Source organism: Macaca mulatta, chromosome 5 (genome assembly GCF_049350105.2).
Source record: "Macaca mulatta isolate MMU2019108-1 chromosome 5, T2T-MMU8v2.0, whole genome shotgun sequence".
Classification (NCBI taxonomy): domain Eukaryota; kingdom Metazoa; phylum Chordata; class Mammalia; order Primates; family Cercopithecidae; genus Macaca; species Macaca mulatta.
The window spans coordinates 44,977,355-44,999,957 of NC_133410.1; positions in this window are offsets into that span (position 1 = coordinate 44,977,355).

Consider the following 22,603-nt stretch of genomic DNA (forward strand, 5'->3'; position numbering starts at 1 on the left):
GAGCTGAAGTCAGGGACACCTGTTGAATGGCCGTTTGGGAAAAACGTCCATCTAATAGAGACTTCTGGTTTTGAACTTGGGAAGTCATCCAATTATGGTTCAGCTGTTGTGATCAATCAGAATTGAACAAGCTTGACTCTTTGGTTGCTTAAACGAATTTGATTGGGAACCTGGACCAGAATTTTCCTTTCTTAAATCAAACCTTTCCTTTGTTCTTTGGAGAGCACACTTTTACTCATACTGAAGGCTGTGCCTCCCTGATCTGAAGATATATATTTTTAAAACATAAATAAAGCTCTCCCTTTTTCCTCTGCAGATCACACGGTCTTTTGTTAACAGGACATAGATGTAAGCTCTGAAACAGGCAATGTTGCATCAAAGATAAGTATAATGGGACTCGTTGCCACCTTTTGTGAAGCATTTAGTGTGCCCTCTGGATCTGTTCAGGTCCACATATATCATTTTCATAGAACAACAGATTGTTACTGCATTGCCCTGACCTTAAGGTTTGATTGTTCTGACAACACCAAGCTTCTGATAGACAATTCTAATTACACAGTCACTTATCTCCCATGGTCAGGCATTTAGTATCTACTAGGAGTTAGTATCAAGCTAGCAGCTGCTTTTCCAATGATGAGTCATTTTCAGCTACAGAAAGCATGGCATTTCTCCAGAACCCAGAGCTCGCCTTTGGGGCTTCCCAGGAACAGAATATTTATATTTAGTTCAGTGGCTATCTCACCACCGCTGGATTTAATAGTTCATATTGCCCTGGGGGCAGGATAGACTAACCAAAGCCTAGGCCTGTGGCAGAGTCCTCTTTTATTGTATTCTCTTTTCAAAGCTGGCAGTTTTTTGAGTCTTCATTAGACAATGCATTAGAGAAGTATTTCCAAATGTGGTATATATTCTCTCCTAAATGCAGGGGAAAAAAAGCCCAGTGAGTGGCTTGCCACTATTTTAATGGTGGAGGAATAAGGCACTATAATTATTCTCTACCTTATTAGAATGTCTCATCATGTTCTAAATTTTAACCCTAAAACCTACACTGATGTGGCATACATGTACAATTTAGACTTTTTCTCTCGCCTTCTCATATTCATGTGCCAAGGGCATCAGGATTGCTTGGGGCTCCCTGCTTAGCAGGTCTGATTAGCATGATGTCTTCTGTAGTCGGCCACCTGAATATGCTGTGAAATATTCAGGTGATCAGGAATTCTGGAGCTTGTTTTATGATAGCATGAATGTTAACACAGCTCTGTGGCAAATTGTGAACATAAATTGCTGTCATACCCAAGTGAATGTGAACTGGTTTTGATCACCTTTCCTGATCGAGATTCAAGAGAACTGAACATATCAAGTTCCAGAAACTGTGTTGATCTGCTCTAGTAAAACACTAGGTGTAGCATAACGACTGATTCTGAGGCTTTTATTTTGTTCATTTAATGTTAGCCCACTAACACCTACCCCATTCTGACTGTATGTTGGGTAATTTTGGATGATATCTTGGACATATACATGCCAAATTGTGGGAACTCTGAATCCTACTACGTTCAGGCAATGAGTGTTATTTTTATTTATTGTAGCAGGTACACTAAGGTACACTAACTTCTTCACTAAGTTTAACCTGAAAACTCATTTGAGGCAGCAACTCTGCTTCAGTTCAGAACTTTTTAAAATTTTTCCTTTCCAGCTGAGTTGCTTTGTGTCTATTCTGCATATTCATTGTTTGAGTGTCTGCCAGGACGTGGACTGACGGAGATGAATAATGCCCTTTTCAGTTTCTATTCTCTGGGACATCTCAATAGTTTTCCAGCACTTGTGGTGAACTGGCTAGAGTTTTGTGATTCTCCAGACCAGGATATCTGTTGGTTTTTCCACCTTTATACTGAGACTATGGTGCTTGCTACATAAACTTTACTTAACCCCATACTAAAAGCTGTGTAGTCAGGGACGTATTTATAGAGCTCTGTGTTTAACTTCCTCCAAGCCAGGTATACACTTCACCACATTTGGCCTACTTTTGTCCATTTTCTAGCATGTTCAGTGTAGCAACTTCTATCTCAGTTGATCTTTCATTGTTAGTTGAGTGTTTTTGAGTCTTTTCTGCATATGCAGAATTCTGGAGTCTATCAGAAAAAATAAGTAGAGAGTTTTGATACCTTCTTTTCTTTTCTTTTTCTTTTACTATTTTGTGTGTGTGTGTGTGTGTGTGTGTGTGTGTGTTTGTTGTTGTTGTTGTCGAGAGAGAGTCTCACTCTGTCACCCAGGCTGGAGTGCAGTGGTGCAATCTCAGCTCAGTGCAAGCTCCGCCTCCCGGGTTCATGCTATTCTCCTGCCTCAGCCTCCTGAGTAACTGGGACTGCAGGTGCCTGCCACTACGCCTGGCTAATTTTTTTGTATCTTTAGTAGAGACAGGGTTTCACTGTGTTAGCAAGGATGGTCTTGATCTCCTGACCTTGTGATCTGCCGCCCTCGGCCTCCCAAATTGCTGGGATTACAGGCGTGAGATCCCTTCTTTTTTTCTTTTCAAAAATAGCCGCTGTATATAGAATTCTAGATTAGCAGTTTTTCTTCTATCAGTATCTGAAAGATAGAGGGAGAGTTTTAACTAGTTTGAAATTGCAACAGGAGTCTTACCTGAACCCATGTACAACTCTGGAGCTGATATCCCTTTAGTATTATTCTATTTGAGGCAAGCAGCCCAGTTTTTCTACCCACTTATCCTCTTCAGTCCAGCATGGCCTTCTGGAAGCCCGGGATCACCTTCCTGAATTCTCATTAACAGTTTCTTTACTGCTCTCCTCATTAATTAATGGCTTTTACCCTTTTGACTGTAGAAAAAAGCTTTTTTGTCTCTTTATCAGGACTCTCTCTCTCTCTCCTCTCTCTACACACACACGCACATGCACACACACACGCACATTTAAGTGCCTCTTTTTGATGCTTCACAGTGAAATGTCATTGTTTTCTCAATGTGAGAGTTTGAATCAGAAGAAAATCTTTTAAGGCCTTTCTATGTGATTTGTTAGTACAAATAAAATTGAAAAGATTACATAACATTACTTTCTTAGTATTCAAATTGTCAACAATCTCAAATACAAAACACAACTAGGAAACTAGAAGTAAGAAACACAAGTAAATAGTTTTAAGGAAAATGTTCTCCTTGTCAAAACTCTGACCTATTTCAACTATTTAAACTTAGAGTCTTTTTTGTCTGTTTGGTTTTGTGTGTCCACTTTGTATCAGCACATTTTAAGTAGAATTCTCAATTGACTGAGAATGAATGTAGAGACAAAACAGGACAAGTGACAAACATTGAAAAAAACTATAAGAAGGTAAGATAATTGGCAAAGAAGACACGCAAGAAACATTAGAATTCTGTACACTTTAAACCAGGGTTATAGCTCTCTTTTATGACATGATACAGCCAATGGTGTTTTTACTAGTGGAGATGGAACATCAGGAGGAAGTTAATATCCCCTTAATATTCCCTTTTTGTTGCTCACCTTAATTGATTTTCCCAATCATTTTTTTTTTCGTTTCATTCCTTCACTTTAAAATTGTAGATGTATTATGTTACATGCCTTGGCATGAAGAATGTATGCAAATATCTTTCTAATAAATCTACTTTTACTGTGTTAACCAGTTTTGTTCCAGTTGATTACAACTAAAATAATGTTAATTATATATGATAGCATAATTAAAATAGGTACCAGAAGCAAAAGTGAACTTAAAAATGTGAAGAAATTCAAAGACATAAACTGCCTAGGGATATTTAAAGAAAAAGTAAACCTATAAAGAAGAAAGGTGACAGCTAGGGAATACAGTGATTCACCATAGAACTGACAATCAACACTACAAACAGCTATAGTTAATTAAATAAGAAATAGTTATCAATATTAAAATTAAAGAATGATTTTGGAGTAGAGCATGAGTTGAGTATAGAGAGTGAATAAATTTGGTTAAGAGAAAAATAGTGAAATAATCCAAATAAACACATCAATTATAGACAATAAATTACTTGAAAGGATAAAAATATTAGAAGGTTATAGATAGGAATAGAAGTTACATAAAAATCAGAAAAGAAGCATGCCACCTGCATCTGCTTCTAGTGAGGGCTTTAGGCTGCTTCTTCTCACAGTAGACAGTGAATGGTAATAGGCATGTGCAGAGAACATGTGGCGAGAGAGGAAGCAAGAGAGAGAAGGTTGAGGTGCCCGGTTCTTTTAGTAACTGGCTCTTACATGAACTAATATAACAAGAACTCACTAATTACCAAGAGGATGGCACTTAACTATTCTGGAAGGATTGCCCCCATTACAAAAACACCTCCCATTGGGCCCCACCTTCAACACTGGGGATTAAATTTCAACATGAAATTTGGGGGTACAAACTTCCAAGCTATAGCAACTTGATTTGCAAAAAATAAGACTCCTGAAAGGAAATGAAAGAATATTAAATATATGCTATCAGAAAATTTAAAATTCTGGAAAGAATGTTGTTAACTGATCATCACATCTCATACAACTCTAGCCACTTTCCCATTATGTGAAGCAATGTATGATTAATTCAATAATCTGTTCTATTCAGAGAGAAATATTTGAGACAACATTTTACTTTTTTCATATATAATTTACCATTTAATGACTGTTCCATATTATTTGTTGAGATTCCCCGATTCATAAGTAATAAAAATACTTAACTGGTCATGTTATTGTTTACCAAGCACTTGTACAAATATTAAATCATTTTTCTTCTCAGTACAAAAGGAAAGGAGTAAAAGTGTGAAATATATTAGTAGATTTTTTTATTGCTTCTTTGATACTTTCTACTGAAATTTTTAGAAATATAAAAGCTTTTTTGCATGATATATGAGTTTACTTAGCGACAAGCTGCATTCCTAATTTATTGTTATATGCTATTTTCTAGCATGCATTATAAGAACAATAAATATTTTTGTCAAATAAGGATTTTCACAGTTCATAGTAATTATTCTTTAGAGACATTAAAAGATGGATAAAATGCAGTTTCTTTCATAAGGCAGTTTTAAGAAATTTGGAAGTTTTGTTTAGGGTATAAATTATCCTGCTTTCTATTATGCCAGAATAATAAGATAACAGAAAAGGAAGATCTAATTCAATTATACCAATCTACCAATACTGCTTTTTTAAAGTATATATATATATATAAAATATATAAGTCAGTTTGCATTGACTTATGCTCAAATATACTGATAATTGTTGTGTACTATGTATTCTAGTTACAGAATTTCTTGATTTACGTCCAGTTTTGAAGTTAAGTTCTGAGACTACCACAGGAAAAATGACTTCACATTAAGCTGAAGAGATAGTTAAGAGTTTCCATTTGACAATGGGATGTTGATAGAAAGAAAATTGGTATGGATTGTGTAAAGCAAAATCCAGGATAAACCAGCCTTTCTTTCTCTCTGTTTACTTTGCCTGAGTTTTCCTCTGGTAACCACACAGAAGAGGACAAAAACGACTTAATGTTGGTTTGTTTAAGCAGTTATGTATAATTGCTGTGCTTCATTCAAATCAAGGTGTCATTTATAATCTCAGGCAAAGTTTAGAAACCATTTGTTGCTACTGCATAGAAACTTTCCTATGAATCCATTCAAATTACTTTCTGATCCATTCTCTGCCTAACTCCTATTTTTAAAAAGATAGAAGAGTCACAGAGTTGTGATGATGAAAATATTGAAACTCTGCTGTTTCTTGAAATCATACTGCTTTGTTTTATTTTGCTATCATCTTTTGTTTTAGTTGTTAAGATGTAGAAGTGAAGTTGATTGCCTCAATGTAGTCAGTAAAACTTTGTAAGATGGACAAAAAAGATGTATTATGCAATATAATTGTTTAATTTTCTCTGATCACCTCAAGTGTCCTCATTACACAACACTGATTGTGTCTAGAGTATCTGGTCATTAACTTGATCGCTTACAGCGAAATAAGTGAAGTATTAGGTTATTTGTGAGTAAGAAATGAGCATTGATATGTTTTGTTTTCCCAATTGGTCTAAATGAAATGCTTGGTAAAGCAATAAAAATTAGAAAATGTTGATTTGGGTTAGAAAGGAAGAATAAATAACATACAGTCAAAATGACATTATATATTATGAAATATTGTATAATTCCACTAAATGCATTTAAAATTGACTAATTTTATTTGTGGAGTTAGTGAACCATTTGATGATAAATTAGGGGATCTGATTCTTGAAGTTATGAATTGATTCAACTCCACTTCATGTGTGCTTGAAAATTTGCAACTTACAATGGGCTTACACCTATGCTGTAGTTAACATTGTGGCACCAAGCCATGAATAGGGCAGTTTTTGTTACAGTACTAATTCATAGCAGAGAAAAGTACATAAGTTAAATGTCTTAATCAATGACATTCAACTAGTGGTTGATAGAACAGCTGCAGGATTCCAAGTCCTGTGCTTTTTATTAAAGTAACATTTCCAGCATGTCCCTCTTTCTCCGTCTCTTAGTACTTCTGGGTATACATGAAACAGAATCCAAAACAAGGCACTGAGAGGATTTAAAACTAAGAAGCTAATTTGTAAACTACAGTATCCACAAAGGACACTCAAATACTAATCACATTGATTAGTATTTAAGTATCAAAGACTCCAGCTTATCCCATTTTATAAAGGAAAATAATGACATGTATAATAAAAATATAGTTTATATTTCAGAACGTAATTTACATATAACTTTGGAATATGCATTTCTGATGCACATTTGAATAAGCTAACTTTAATTATCTCATACTCCAGATCGTAATGAGCATGTTTGGCACTTTCACGTGGATTATCCAGAATCATCTCCTCTGCACAGACGGATTACAAAGAGTAAGTCAATTTTGCCATGGACTCTGTGGAATATAGCCATTAAATTGGATTACTTCATTCCATGCAAAGTTGTATCCATTCTTAATCCTTACATTCTGAGAAAATAAAGTTCATTTGTTTCAAAATTTTAAAAAATATTCTATTTCAATTTGGCTAGAATAAATGTGCATCTCTTGAAGTTAATTAGATAAATTGGCATGTGGATCAGTTATGACTGTTTCTAGTAAGTCAAATGGTTATTACAGTGAGGAAATTATGGTGGTGCAGCCACAAAAGCTAGAGTTGGTTTATATGCAGGACGAGGAAAACCTGTGGCTCAATAATATCAGAGTTTCCATTTTTAAAATAAATTTGTTTTTGAGATGGGGTCTCACTCTCTCACTCAGGCTGAAGTGCAGATCTTAGCTCACTGCCGTCTTGACCTCCCAGGCTAAAGTGATCCTCCCACCTCTGTCTCCTGAGTAACACAGGCACATGCCACCACACCCAGATAATTTTTGTATTTTTTATAAAAATGGGGTTTCACCGTGTTGCCCAGGCTGATCTCAAACCCCTCGATTCATATTATCCATCCACCTAGGCCTCTCAAGGTACTGGGAACACAGTCATGAGTCACTGTGCCAGGCCTCAAAGTTTTCATTTCTTTCTGGCTTGGAAACCACATTATTTTGTTCTAAGGTTGTTTGCCCTCACAGTACTAGATGGCTACCAACTGCAATCTGAGGACATAAGTCCTCATTTACACCTAGCCAAGAAAAGAAGACCAGGTTCATAGTTCATTAAAAGAATCTCCATTGTTCATTGATCAGAAAAAATGTCTACAACTAGGTCCATGAGGGTCTGTCATTCCAGAGAGTCACTCAAAATTTATATGCCACCTGTTAAAGATGATTGTGATAAAACATACAATGAATTTTAATGTTCCCTAGGCAAATACTGCCTGTAAGTATATATATATGTATTACCTAACCATGTGTCAAGAATAGTAAAATGCTTTGATATTGATGACTTTAGATCTCGTCTGACTATATGTAATAATAGAGATTGCATTAACCTCATTCATGTATATCAATTAGAACTCTACTTAGTGGAAAGCATTAATCTATCCAGATGAATGACTTCTGCAAAATAGAGAGGACTAAGGGATGCTTGGAAGACTAGTAAAATATTCACTGTTGAATTTGAGTGGTATGTTAGGAAAATAACTCCTCTCACTACAAATTAGATAACCTAAGCAAATCCACTCATTTGTCGTACCTAATTTGGTCAATTTTTGTTGTGTTTTACACACAAAGGAATAGCTAATGTCTACATTTTTACTAAGAATCAGAGGTGGAAACTTCCTGTGTAGTATATTGCCATCATAAAAACGTGGGTCTAGGACTGGATCCTCAGGGCTCAGGGCACAGCTCCAGCTTTTTTTATGTGATGTGACCTGGAGCAAGTTGCAAACATTATTTCTTTTTCCTCATTTTTCATTCCTGGAACAGAGAATATTAAAACAAGGCTGTGAGGACTTACCTCCTAGGGAAGTTCTAAAGTTTATAACAATTAATATACTTCAAACACTTAGAAAAGTACATGGTATGTATTAAAGGTTAAGTAAATATATGCTATTATGCTTTATACATTGAAGTTAAGCAGCTAACATTATAAATTCATTACCATGAGGAAAACAAACAAAAATCTCTACAGACATACAGCAGGTGTTAAGTCCTACATTAAAAGAAAATAGGCTCAGGTAGTTATTATGTTAATCTGTGTGTGTATGTGTATGTAATGAAAGTTATGAGGTAATCTAGTAATCTGAGATAGAGTTTTATTTTCTTTCATTTCCTTAAAACATTCTGAATTATCAAATCAAAATACCATCATTATGTACAACTAGTAGAAAGATATGAATTGTTGTGTGAAAACACAATGTACTTACATTCTGCTAGCAACCTCTTTCAGTGCAGTAGTTTTTTGTAGCGGGGAGTGGCAATGTGGGCTCCTATAGCAATCTGAGATCAAACCTGTGACCACATTTATTAACACCTTGATCTAATCCATTGCACTAATCACATGGAGCAGCATTTGAATTAGCTTAAATATATTTAATGATCTGAATAGCAATTTTCATATTAGAATTTGCAGTAATAAGAAAACGAATGTTATTTAGCCTTGAAATGGCAGAATACTATCAGTATAACAGATCTTATCTATTTATCTACACCTAATGCAATTTCTCTCAATATTTAAATAACTTTAGGTTTTAATGAGTTTTACCAAACTTGAAAATTGCCCTAAAATTTTAGTTCATACATTTTTATACACTGCTGAATATTTATGACTTTGTAAGGTAAATATAGAAGCTCTATGTGACCATCATGTGTACCACTTTTGAAGGGACATTTGCCATGAAGACAAACTGATATGTCACCACTTAACTAAGGATAAATGCACATTCTTTTCATTTTACATTCAGTATAAGTTTTGTTATTGGTTAAAGATATTGAACAGAGAAAATATTCCTTATTGATATAATATTCATAGTTCTTACTGTGAAGTCGTCCCTGGCATTTCTATTTCAAGGACTCCAAAGCTATCCTTCTCTGTCTCTGACAGTTTACAAAACCTGTAACTGTATTATTTGATTTCATTTTTTTTTTTTTTGCTACTAATCTATTGAAATTTTTTCCTACTATATTTTCAGTTTGGCACAAAATAATTGCTCACTAAATTCAGATACACCTCCACAATTCCTTATCTATAGTCCTGAGGGTTACATGTATTAATAAGCAAAATATATATATTTTTAATTTTAGAGACACAAAAGCAAACATTTACCAAATATCACATCCCAGCAGAGTCTGGAGGAATTCCCTCTAATCAAACGCAATAGTATTCCTTCAGCAAAACATATGAGTACTCACAAGAGTGAGATCAATAAGAAACCTAGCTATCCTCATGTCAGTTCAGGTAAGACCAGGTTTTGCTACCAAAATCTATCTCGGAAAACTTCATGTTGTCAAAATTTCCTAGTTTTATCAGTAATGGCTAATAGCTTTAAAAAAGGAAGAATTAAATACAAAGTGTTTAGAATTTTACAAAAGTGTCATATGAAGCCTTATTAAGTGGAGATGATGAAAATGTTGAATAAAAGAAGTTAGATAGGTTGTGAGCAAGAGGTCGTTCATTGAGTCTTTTTGAATTTGAGAGCATAGTAAAAGGCCAGCACATAGATAAAATCCAGTAAGTAGTTGCAGAATAAACAATGAAAATAACTCATATCCTGCGCCCATACTTTGCAATACACTCTTCTCTACATGTATCAATTCGTTTAATCCTCATAACCACATGCACACGTATGTTTATTGCAGCACTATTCACAATAGCAAAGACTTGGAATCAACCCAAATGTCCATCAGTGACAGACTGGATTAAGAAAATGTGGCACATATACACCATGGAATGCTATGCAGCCATAAAAAAGGATGAGTTCATGTCCTTTGTAGAGATATGGATGCAGCTGGAAACCATCATTCTCAGCAAGCTATCACAAGAATAGAAAACCAAACACCGCATGTTCTCACTCATAGGTGGGAACTGAACAATGAGATCACTTGGACTCAGGAAGGGGAACATCATACACTGGGGCCTATCATGGGGAGGGGGGAGGGGGGAGGGATTGCATTTGGGAGTTATACCTGATGTAAATGATGAGTTGATGGATGCTGACGAGTTGATGTGTGCAGCACGCCAACATGGCACAAGTATACATATGTAAGAAACCTGCATGTTATGCACATGTACCCTAGAACTTAAAGCATAATAATAAAAAATAATAATAATAAAAAATAAAAAAATAAAAGAAATTCAGAGCCTTTGGAAGAGCAGAGAACAAGACTAAAATAATCCACAATATTTTAAACTTAAAATGAAGATTATCTTGGTTAAATCAGGGTGTCATTGATGAAGTCTACTGATACTAAAAAACGAAAGAGGAAATGTATATCTGGGATGGTTAGCTGGATTAAAACAAGTGTCTTGAAGCAAGTACTATCAAAAACAAGTTTTATCAGAAGTGGGCCAGTATCTGAATAGAGTATTGGAAGAGAATATGAATGAAGCTAAAATGCTTTTGAAACCAAAACACCCTGGCATGTCATGTAATAAGAAATAATGGATGAGCAAGTATCAGCTAACACAGTTCACTATAGGAACATTTAAATTGCAACGTGAGATGTAGACTTATGAGATAACAGATTCTAAGAAAGGAAGAGAAAAAACTACTATTTAGACAAATATAAAAAAAGTAACTTACCAAAAAAAAAAAAAAAAAAAAAAGATATGCCATAGTCTTCTCAAAATAATGAATCACAAAGAAGAATTGTACAGACATCTATAAAGACTTCAGAAGAATACAGTTTAAGTCAGGAATTATCTTGTCAGGAAAGTTTAATTAAAAATATTTTTAAATTAACTGGAAGTCATGGAATATAGAATAATCTCTTATTAGAAATATACATCCAGTCAAGAAGAAGACCAGGTATAAGAATCATCATTGAGTACTTTGTCCATTTAAGTTTACTAATGGGCCAAGGTGTAAGTGAGGAACAGTGGAAGAAATAAGATTGCAGATAAATGTGATTGACTCACCTTTTTCTTAATGTAAAGGTAAAATAATCAGATAATAAATTATTAATTCAAAAATGGTATTAAGAAAAGTATTGATCAGGTGTGATGGCTCACTCCTGTAATCCCAGAACTTTGGGAAGCCAAGGTGGGTGGATCACTTGAGCCCAGGAGATCAAGATGAGCCTGGGTAATATGGCAAAACCCTGTCTCTATGAAAAAAAAAAGAAATTAGCCAGGTATGGTGGTACATACCTGTAGTCTCAGGTACTCTGGAGGCTGAAGTAGGAGGATCACCGAAGCCTGGGAGGTCAAGGTCGCAGTGAGCTGTGATTGCACCACTACAATTCATCCTAGTTGAGAGAGTGAGAGTCTGTCTCAAAAAAAAAAAAATAAATAAAAATAAAATAAAAGATATTTGTTAGATTGTTGAGCAATCTTTACTCACAATATTCAAATAAATAAATACAATCATTGAAAGAATGAAAAGACAAAACAAAATAAACCTAGACCACGGAAGAAAAAAGTAGAATAAAAGGAAAAATACCTTGTAGAAATAAAAAGCATGAGATTATATTCTTTTTTATTTTTATTTTTTGAGACAGAGTCTCACTCTATCACCCAGGCTGGAGTGCAGTGTCATGATCTCAGCTCACTGCAACCTCCACCTCTGAAGTTCAAGCGATTCTCCTACCTCAGCCTCCTGAGTAGCTGGGGTTACAGGTGTGCACCACCACGCCTGGCTCATTTTTGTATTTTTAGTACAGACAGGGTTTCACCATGTTGGTCAGGCTGGACTTGAACTCCTAATCTCGTGATCCACCCGCCTTGGCCTCCCCAAGGAATAGGATGACAGGCATGAGCCACCACACCTGGCCTATAAATGTTTTTGAATGATACGTGAAGATACATTCTAGGTAACAATGAAGGAAACAGAAAATACACAACAAGGAATGTTTAAAATAGTGATTGAGATAATCATAGTATAATTGACACAGCTGGAAGAGTAATGATTATAAATCACAATAAATTAAGGGAAATTAGAAAATGCAAGAACCACCTGAAGCCTTCATTAATGATATATCTTGTTTCAGCAACAAAGAAAGATTTTCTCAGAAACCAGAATTAGGACCCTATGTAGGGTTACTGTATATTGTAACTGGTTAGAGACAATCACATTTACCCTTGTTTTCCCAAGGACATTTTAATAGCTCCCCTTTCCTATTTATTTTGAGAAAAAAAAAAAAAAAAAAAAAAAAACAGTTTGGATGATAAATTTGATTGTTACACTATCCCTAAAGGGCACTGAAAAATAGTTATCCTCCTAGAAAGAAGTTACAGAGATTGTCAGATGGTTTACAGAAGCTCTCCAATTATTGCAAGTATAAAAATTACTTGCTTTTATTTATTAGAGAATGTAATAAGTAGTATAGAATAGCAAACATTGAATGTATTTCATTATTCAGTTTTCCAAAAGATATTTATTTTATTAAAGTTTTCTTCTCTCTCCATCATTAAACATTGACTGTTTTTTAGATGAATACTTTTTGTTGTTTTTGTAGTTTTTTGACACAGAATCTCACTCTGTCTCCCAGGCTGGAGTACAGTGGTGTGATCAGAGCTCACTTCAGCCTTGACCTCCTGGGCCGAGGTGATCTTTGCACCTCAACCTCCCAAGTAGTTGGGCCCACAGGCACATACCACCACACCCTGGTTTTTTTTTTTTTTTTTTTTTTTTTTTTTTTTGGTATTGTTTAGTAGAGGTGACACGTTGCCCAGGCTGGTCTCGAACTCCTTGATTCAAGCAATCCTCCCATCTCAGCTTCCCAAACTGCTGGGATTACACACAATAGCTAATGTCATTTACTTAAATTCATCAAACTCTGGGACACTATTACATATGACCCAGTCATTCTGGCTTTGATGTTGAATGCAGTAACTTCAGAACTTCTAAGGTAAGGTTAGGTTCTGGGGAGAGTATACATATATTCTCTACAGGACTGGGCATTTTTGAAATTGTACCAATAATAAAAAGTACATCTATGGAATGGAGTTGCTAAAACATGTGACCGTGTTTTGCACCAGTATTTCCTTTGATTTGCACAATTTCATTACCAATTCTTGTGGTGGAGGGAAAGATGACTCAACCACTTTCTCCAGTGTCTATCCACCAGGAAAGTTAGTGATCATGTTGAATACATGATCTAACACTCTTAAACAAAGTCAATTATTTCAGGCTTGATGTTTCTTTGGCCATTGTGTTAGTCAGAGTTCTTCAGAGAAACGGAACAATAAAATACATGGATGAATATCTATATATGAAACCATTTATTATAAAAATTGACTGAAGAGATTATGGAGGCCCAGAATTCCCACAGTCTGCCATGGTATGATCTAGTCTAACTCCAAAGAGAGTGGTACAATTTAGTACAAGTCTGAAGGCCTGAGAACCATAGGAACTCACATGCAAGGACTGGAGAATGGATATCCTATCCACAGGAGAGAAAGCAAATTCACCCTTCTTCAGCCTTTTTTTTTTAAATCTATTCTGGCCCTGAATTGTATGATGCCCACTCACACTGGCAAAGGCACTCTTTAGGGTCCTAATTCTAGTTTCTGAGAAAATTTTTCTTTGTTGCCGAAACGAGATATATCATTAATGGAGGCTTCAGGTGGTTCTTGCATTTTCTAATTTCCCTTAATTTATTGTGATTTATAATCATTACTCTTCCAGCTGTGTCAATTATACTATGAAACAATGGTGGTGAATACATAGAATTTATCACCACAGCAACTATGTTACCATTTGCATCAAGTTATTTTCCTACAATGAGGAAAGTTGTCCTCAATAGGATGCTGACCACAGAAGAGAGCAGAGCCAGAGATATCAAAGGGATTTGGAATCTTTTTCTTTCTTTTTTTCTTTTTTCTTTTTTTTTTTTTTTTTTTTGAGGCAGGGTCTTGCTCTGTCGCCCAGGCTGGAGTGCAGTGATGCGATCTTGGCTCACTGCAACCTCTGCCTCTCAGGTTCAAGTGGTTCTTTGGCCTCAGCCTCCCGAGTAACTGGGATTACAGGAATATACCACCATGCCCTGCTAATTTTTGTATTTTTTGATAGAGACGGGGTTTCACTATGTTGGTCAGTCTGGTCTCCAACTCCTGAACTCAAGTGATCTGCCTGCCTTGGCCTACCAAAGCACTGGGATTACAGACCTGCGCCCCCATGCCTGACCTGGAGTGTTTTCAAAATAAATGTGAAGATCATCTTGCCCTAAGTCTTTTTATCATTTTGCAAACCAATATATTCCCCCAAGTTTGAAAAATAAAAAAAAAAAAAAAAATAGATTTTCTGCTACTTCCAAGTATGAGCATCGTAAAAGAGATACTAGAAATGCCAGAAAATGTTATTTACATTTTGTTAGAGTGGAGTTAAAGATTTTATAAATATTGTGATCTAGTAAGAGAAATCATAACAAGTCTGCACATATACCCCTCAAACTCAAAGTTGAAAAAAGAAGTTCTGGCCAACTTTATAACAGAGTTGTTATAATTTACCACTTTTACTTTGATCAATTTTTTTTGTTTTTTTAATATTTTGAATCTATATTCTTACATACCCACAGATTAATGTTTTATATTTTCTTAACAAATGTTCCCTTTCTGCTCAATGTGAGCCATTTGATCACCTGTTTATATGTGCATGTGTGTGAGCATGTGCCAAAAGATATTTTTAATTTAATTATAAAACACATATAGATCTACTAGCTTTCAATTTTTAATATTCACCAGGGACATCTTACTTGTACACTTATTGTATAACCTAATAAAATTATATTTGCTTCTTAAAAACAGCAAATATATTTTGAAATTGAGATTTATCCTACATAAAACAAAACACACTCACTTTAAGTTCAATGCATTACAAAAAAATGTCATGCCGTATAATTACTTCCACAGTTAAGTATAGGAAAGTGCATTACACTAAGTACTCCATTGTTTTTCTTACAATGACAGCAGAAAGTTACTTATATTATTTCTGTGGATAGAGATTATTTTTGTGTGTTCAAAATTTCATTAACCAGAAGTATACAGTGTGTATTTTCTTATTTATATTCTTCATTCTGTCTAACATTTTTGAGATTGACTTCTATGATCACACACATCAGTAGATCACTGTTTTACTGATCAATAATATTTCATGGTTTGGCTATCCCATATTTTTTAAATTTATTCACCTGTGATGAATATTCAAGTTGCTTCTGGTTTGGAGCTGTTATAAATAAAGAGGCTATGAACATTTATAAAAATGTTTTTCTATAGACATATAATTTTGATTCTCTTGTACACATACTAAGGAGTGAAATCAATGAGATATACTGTAAATATATATTTATCTTTAAAAGTAACTGACTGTTTTTCAAATTAGTTATATCTCTATGAGCAAACTGTGAGAATATAGTTGCTGTACATCTTTTTCAACATTTAGAGTTGGATTGTAATTTTAAATTAAGTTATTCTAGTGAGTGTGAAATGGTATCTCACTGATTTTTAAATTTTTCATTTCCTGAATAATGATGATATAATTACAATTAATGTGCTTATTATCCACTTGTACATTGTTTTTGTGAAGTGATTTCTGAAATCTCTTGCCCATAACATGTTGCTTCTTTCTTAATACTGACTTCTGAGGGTTCTTTATATAATGTGAACAGACATGTTATGCCACAGATATTGCAAATACTTTCCCCTTATTGTTAGATTGCTTTTAAAACTGATTTCATACTATCTTACAAAAAGCAAGAATTTTAACATTGCTGAAGTCAATTTTATCATTTTATGATAAATGATGTTTATGTCCTATTCCAGTAATCTTTGCCCTCTGCACGTTCATGAAGATTTCTCTTATGTGTTCTCGGAACAGCAAATAAAGTTATTTTGCATATTACTATTATCTAATTTGAGTAAGTTATTATGTATTGTGTAAATATAGTCTGAGATTCTTTTATATCTATATACATTTATTTCAGCATGCATTTTGATGGACTGCCTCCCCAATTGAATTATCTTGGGATTCTTTCAAAAATTAATTGAACGTATTTGTGTAAGACTACTTTTGGACTCTCTTTTTAATTACTATTTTTTAATTATTAGAAAGGTAATGTGGCCAGCCATTAAATCTTTGGAAACATCAGCAACAAAAATTGGTGAAATATAGCAGAAGTGGAATTTTTCCTTTTTATAATATTTTAGATTCAACAAGGTAGTACTTGGAATTCACTAGTTATTGCTATCCTGGTAAGTGGTACCAGATTTGATACTACTACTAACAGGGAGTTGTTCTTCTTAATCAGTAACATATTTCAAAGTTTTTAAATCTTTGCATCATTTTTTTTTTTTAAATTGTGTCTCAGAACCTGATGTGAGAGCTCTTTCAGAATTTAACATTGTTACCAGTGGTGGCAGAGCAGGTCTTTATATTTGCCCAGGTCTTTATTTATAGGACTTGCTTTGCTCTTCTTTCTTGTTTGCCTTCAGCTTTTATTTTAGGTTCAGGGGTACTTGTTATATAGGTAAATTGCCTGTCACAGCGGTCTGGTGTACAGATAATTGTGCTACCCAGGTAATCAGCATAATTCCCAATAGATTGTGTTTCAATCATGCTTCTTCCACCCTAGACCCTCAAAAAGGCCCCAGTGTCTTTGTGTTCATGTGTACTCGATGTTTTGCTCCCACTTATGAAGAAGAACATGTGGTAATTGGTTTTCTGTGTATTAATTTGCTTAAGATAATGGCCTCTGGCTCTAACCATCATTGCTGCAAAGGACACCACCTTATGTTTTATAGCTTCAGAGTATTCCATGGTGCATATGTACCACATTTTAAAAAATTCAGTCTACAGTTGATGGGCATCAAGAAGTTTCTATGTAAAGTGTCATCACATTGTTAATAGCTAAAATGTGTCTCCCACAAATCATATGTTGATGCTTTAACTGCTAATGAAACTGCATTTGGAAGTCAGATCTTCAGAGAGGTAATTAAGGTTAAATGAGCTCAAAAGGTGATCTAATCTAATAGATTTGGAGTCCTTTTAAGAAGAAAAAGATACATCAGATCTCTCCTTCCCCACCTCACCCCTCTCTCTTTCTCTCTATGCACACACAGATGAATGGTCATGTGAGGACACAGCCAGAAGACAGCCCTCTACAAATCAGGAAAATAAGTAATAATCATTCTTTGCTTGACTAAACTTTAGTTGGGTTCCTAAGTCTTCTCATAGGCCTATCTGTGCACTTGAAAAATTCACTTTTAGCAAGAATCCTGCTACATCCGTTTACTCAAAATTCCCATTAATCTGATGTTATTATACTCCTAAATAATTTTCCTTTTGCTGACCTCCACCTTGATCCTTGGCAATAAATTACCATTTGCCCATGTTATATTTGGAGTTCAGCTCAATCTCTCTCCCCCACTGCAAAAATCGCTTTGCAGTAGTCTCTATCCCTATCACGATGGTCCTGAATAAAGGCTCCCTTACCAAGCTTTAGCAAGTATCACTGAATATTTTTTTCTTTAACAAAAGCCTCACCAGAATATAACCCTGAAGGCCCGTTGATCTTGGATTTCTAGCCTCCTGAACCATGAGAAAATAAATTACTGTGTCAGCCAAATTATTGCTCCATCCTCAGTGCTGCCACATTACCAACCTACACATTTACCCGTGCACATTTGATTCATTCTGTGTTTCTGGCACTTGGATGTTTTCTATTCTGTCTTATGAAATCAGCTATCAAATTGATTCTGTGTCTGTTTTTAATATATCTGTTATTTATAGTGTTTATATTATGAAGGTTTTATGTTGGCTATTTTTGTCATATTACTAGACTTAACCTGGTGGTATTATTTATTTATTTTTCAACAGAACCTGTTGCATCTTCATCTCATTTTTTTACAGAGCTCAAAGGCAATGATGCTTCTTCCACAAAGCTCCATTAATATATATGGGACTTTTAAAACTGTTGATTTAGTTGCCATGAAATTACATAGACTTACATCTGCTTAGAGAACAATTATGAAACATTTTCCCAACACAGTTGATGTGTTCATTGTAAATAGCTCTTTCATCGAGAAATGTGCTGAAGAACTAGATAAGTAATGTTGGGAGACATTTTCTTCATATTTGAAAGAAACATTTCTGTTATTAAAACATTAAAAAACAATTTTAGCATTGCCACTTTCTGATGTAAAGATTCATTACTTAGTCATTTTCTTAATTTAAAAAATTGAGCATTTTCAGCAATGCAGAACATTCTGACCTCAGAGAACAGAGCTAGTGAAAGAAAAAAAAAAAAAGATTACATGAAAAATAATGACAGTCTATTAAGATACAAAAAAGCAAAAAATATTATTAAAATGTTCAATATTAAACACCGAGCTTCAGATATTGTCAGAGGCATTGGGAAATTGGTTTTTATTTTTCTTGAGGTTTATTGCTAATTATGGGATACTAAATGAAATTTATTTTAATTTAACTTTTAAAATACTATCTTTCAATACTATGTTTTGATCAATCACAATTTTATACAAAGTTATTTCATCAGGAAGATAACTGTTGGCCACTCTATTTTCTTTCCTGCTACCAACACTTAGTCTTCTTTCTGTTTTGGGGGGGAAAAAAAAAACTTTCTTTTTAGATATTTATTTATTTAAAAAATAATTTTAGAGGCAGAGTCTTGCTATATGTTTATGCTAGTGAACACATAACACGGCTCTTCTTTCAAATTCAGAAGATCTTATCACTGCAACACCTTAATTCATAGTTATCTACTTAAAAGTGGTTTCTAAACAAGTACTACACAGTTGTTATAAAATTGTCAAGTGCTAGATAATGCCTTATTTGTTCACAATAATGTCTTTTAAAGTTTGCAACAGAATTTTAAGAATGTACATTTAAATTTTTAAAACAAACAGTATTAGCTTAGTTTTACAGTATAGTCACATTAAAATAGTGAGAATGGCAGTACATAAAATTAAAAACAAGCAACTTTGTCATTTTTTTCTTCTAGGAATATGATAGAGCAGTTATTTTTTTAAAAAAGGCAAGAAAAACCCTACTGTCTCTCAATTACTGACTTTACAATAATCTGATTATCAATATACTCTCTTATCTTTATTGACTTTAAACTCAATGTGTGTTGATTATAAAGCATTTTAAAAAGGCAAAACTTTGAAAAATATATTAAATTTCACCCAATATCAAATAGAGATAACCTCTCTTATAAAAATTTGATGCATTTTTACAAAGTCTTATATGAAAGTGCATGTGTACCAAAAACAATATGTGTAGGAATACATATTCTATATGTATATATTGCATTTATATGTGTCTGTGTATATGCATATGTGTGTATGTATGTGTGTTAACACATGTGCACATTTTTCTCCAAGTCTAACTACCACTCATCAAATAAATTTTATTTATACCATTTCATCTGTGTGTTGATGCATTTTGTATATCCACCAATAAGTTTTCATAACTCAAAAGGAAATAGAAATAATTTAATAAACACATTATATGAACAACGGGTTAATAATTTTAGAAACTCTTTTATTCTCTTTTAAAAAAAGAAAATGAATTTTTTTAAATTTAAAACATATATCAATTATTATGGACATTGCAATAAGGGATTTATAAATACTCATTTATAAATGAGTTTGTTCATCATAATACCACATTCGTATAGATACCCATTTTATACATTATAAAACTGAGGCAGGGAGAAGTTAAATATTTTTTCATAGATCATGAGCTAGTAAATGAAGGAACCTGGATTTGAACCTAAGCAGTCTAACTCTAGAGCCAATGCTTTCAATTGCTACAGTTGGAAGAAAGCTGAAGATTTATTGAACATCAACATTATGAATAATCAAATGCAAAAAACTCACACAACTGTAGGGGCTGAGAATTCTGAAATTTTTAGGGCAGGGTAAAAGTTGGAAATTCAGGTAGGAGTTGATGCAGTCTTGAATGTGAAATTTACTCAATCCACAGATCAGTTCAATGGATTGAAAACATAATATGAATTTCTGTATTTCAGTCTTGAGGCAGAATTTCTTCCTTTGTTTTCAGAAAACCTAATTTTTATTTAAAGGCCTTAAACTGATTGGTTCAGGTCCATCCACATTATGGAGGGTGATATGCATTAATCAAAAGCTATTTGTTGTGTTAATCACATCTAAAACATACCTGCACAACATCATTTAGATTAGTGTTAAAATAACTGATCACCATAGCCTAGCCAAGTGACACCATTACAGACCTCACTGTACCTATCTGTACACACAAAAATTTACTCTAAATGAACAGTCAAAATATAAAGGCAAAAGCTATAAAACATTTATATAAAACATAGGGGCAAATCTTCATGATCTCAGATTTGGCAATAGATTCTTAGATTTGGAACCAAAAGCAAGAAGAACAAAAAAAAAAAACAAAGACGTATTGGACTTCACAAAAAAAAAAAAACAAAAAAAAAAACAAAAAAAAAACTTTTGTACATCAAAAGATATAATCAAGAATGTGAAAAGGCAAAATGCAGTATGGAAGAAAATATTTTCAAATCGTTATCTGATAAGCATTCAATGAAATACATAAAAGGCTCTTAAAACTCAGCAACAACAACAAAAAAACCCAAACAACCCATCTTAAAAGTGGTCAAAGATCTTGCATAAACATTCTAGTCAAGATGAGGACAATATATTATTGGCCAACAACTACATGAATAGATATTCAATGTTATTGGTCTTTAAGAAAATGAAAATCAAAACTATGAGCTAACACTTTATACTCACTAGTTGGCTTTAAGAAAGAAAGCATAAAATAATAAGTGTTGATGAGTATGTGAAGAAATAGGAACCTTTGTACATTGCAGACAGGAATGTACAATGATGCAGCATTTGTGGAAAACAGTTTGGTTGTTTATCAAAAAGTTAAACATAGAATTACTATATAACCCAATACTTCTAGGTATATACCAAGTTAAATAAAAACATCTATCAACATAGAAATGTGTACATGTATTTTTATAACAAGTCTCATTCATATAGCCAAAAGGCAAAAAACTCTAATGAACATAAGTATGTGAATGGGTAAATATATTGTGCTATGTGCATACAATGTAATATTATTGTGTCATAAAAAGAAACAAAATACTGATCATGCTACAACTAGATGAACCTGGAAAATAGTATGTTAGTAAAAAGCCACCAGAGACATGAGGTCATATACAGTATGTTTCATTTTATATGATGTATTCTGAATAGGCAAATCCATAGCGACAGAAGCAAGTTAGAAGCTACCAGGGAATGGGAAAAGGATTGAGTGGGAATTGATTGCATAATGTGCTCTGGGTGTTTTTATGAAGTGATAAAAAGGTTTTAGAACAAGAGAGACCTGGTGGTTGAACAACGTTGTGAATATACTGAATACTTAATTAGACACTAAACATCACTGAATTGTACAGTTTGAAATCATTAACAGCATATTCTGTAAATTTTACCTTCATAAAAAATAAAGCAAAGAGAAAATAAGTGGATGGAATTCCATGACTAACAATGTAGTACAAAAGCAAAGAGGAAGAAGTAGGATTCCAAGGAAAGAGAGAAAAAACATTTAATGGATCCACAGTAGCACCCAGGCAGAAAGAGGTGAATAAGGAAGTCCTCAGAAGAGCAAACCTCCACAAAGCACCTGCTGGAAGCCACCAGAAATGTGGAGAAGATGGTGCTAGTTGAATAAGGTGGGCACACTCTTTCCCATGTCCTATCTATGATGATCACTGCTTTCCATATTTTTCTGACACCTGTGTTTGCAATTATTTCAGGAACTGCGCTCCTTACCTGCCTCTAGGGAAGGAAGAGAGTAAACTTAGGGAAATGAAAATAAGACAAGTGGCCCCATGGAGATCTTTCTGAGTTCAGGACAGCCTGGTTACCACCATCAAAAGAGCCCATCTACAGAGCATCAGAGAAATAAATGTCAGATCACCTGGAGGACACTGGTGAAGTATATATCTGTTTCCTGGTTTTACCTTTACCATTATATGCACAGGTA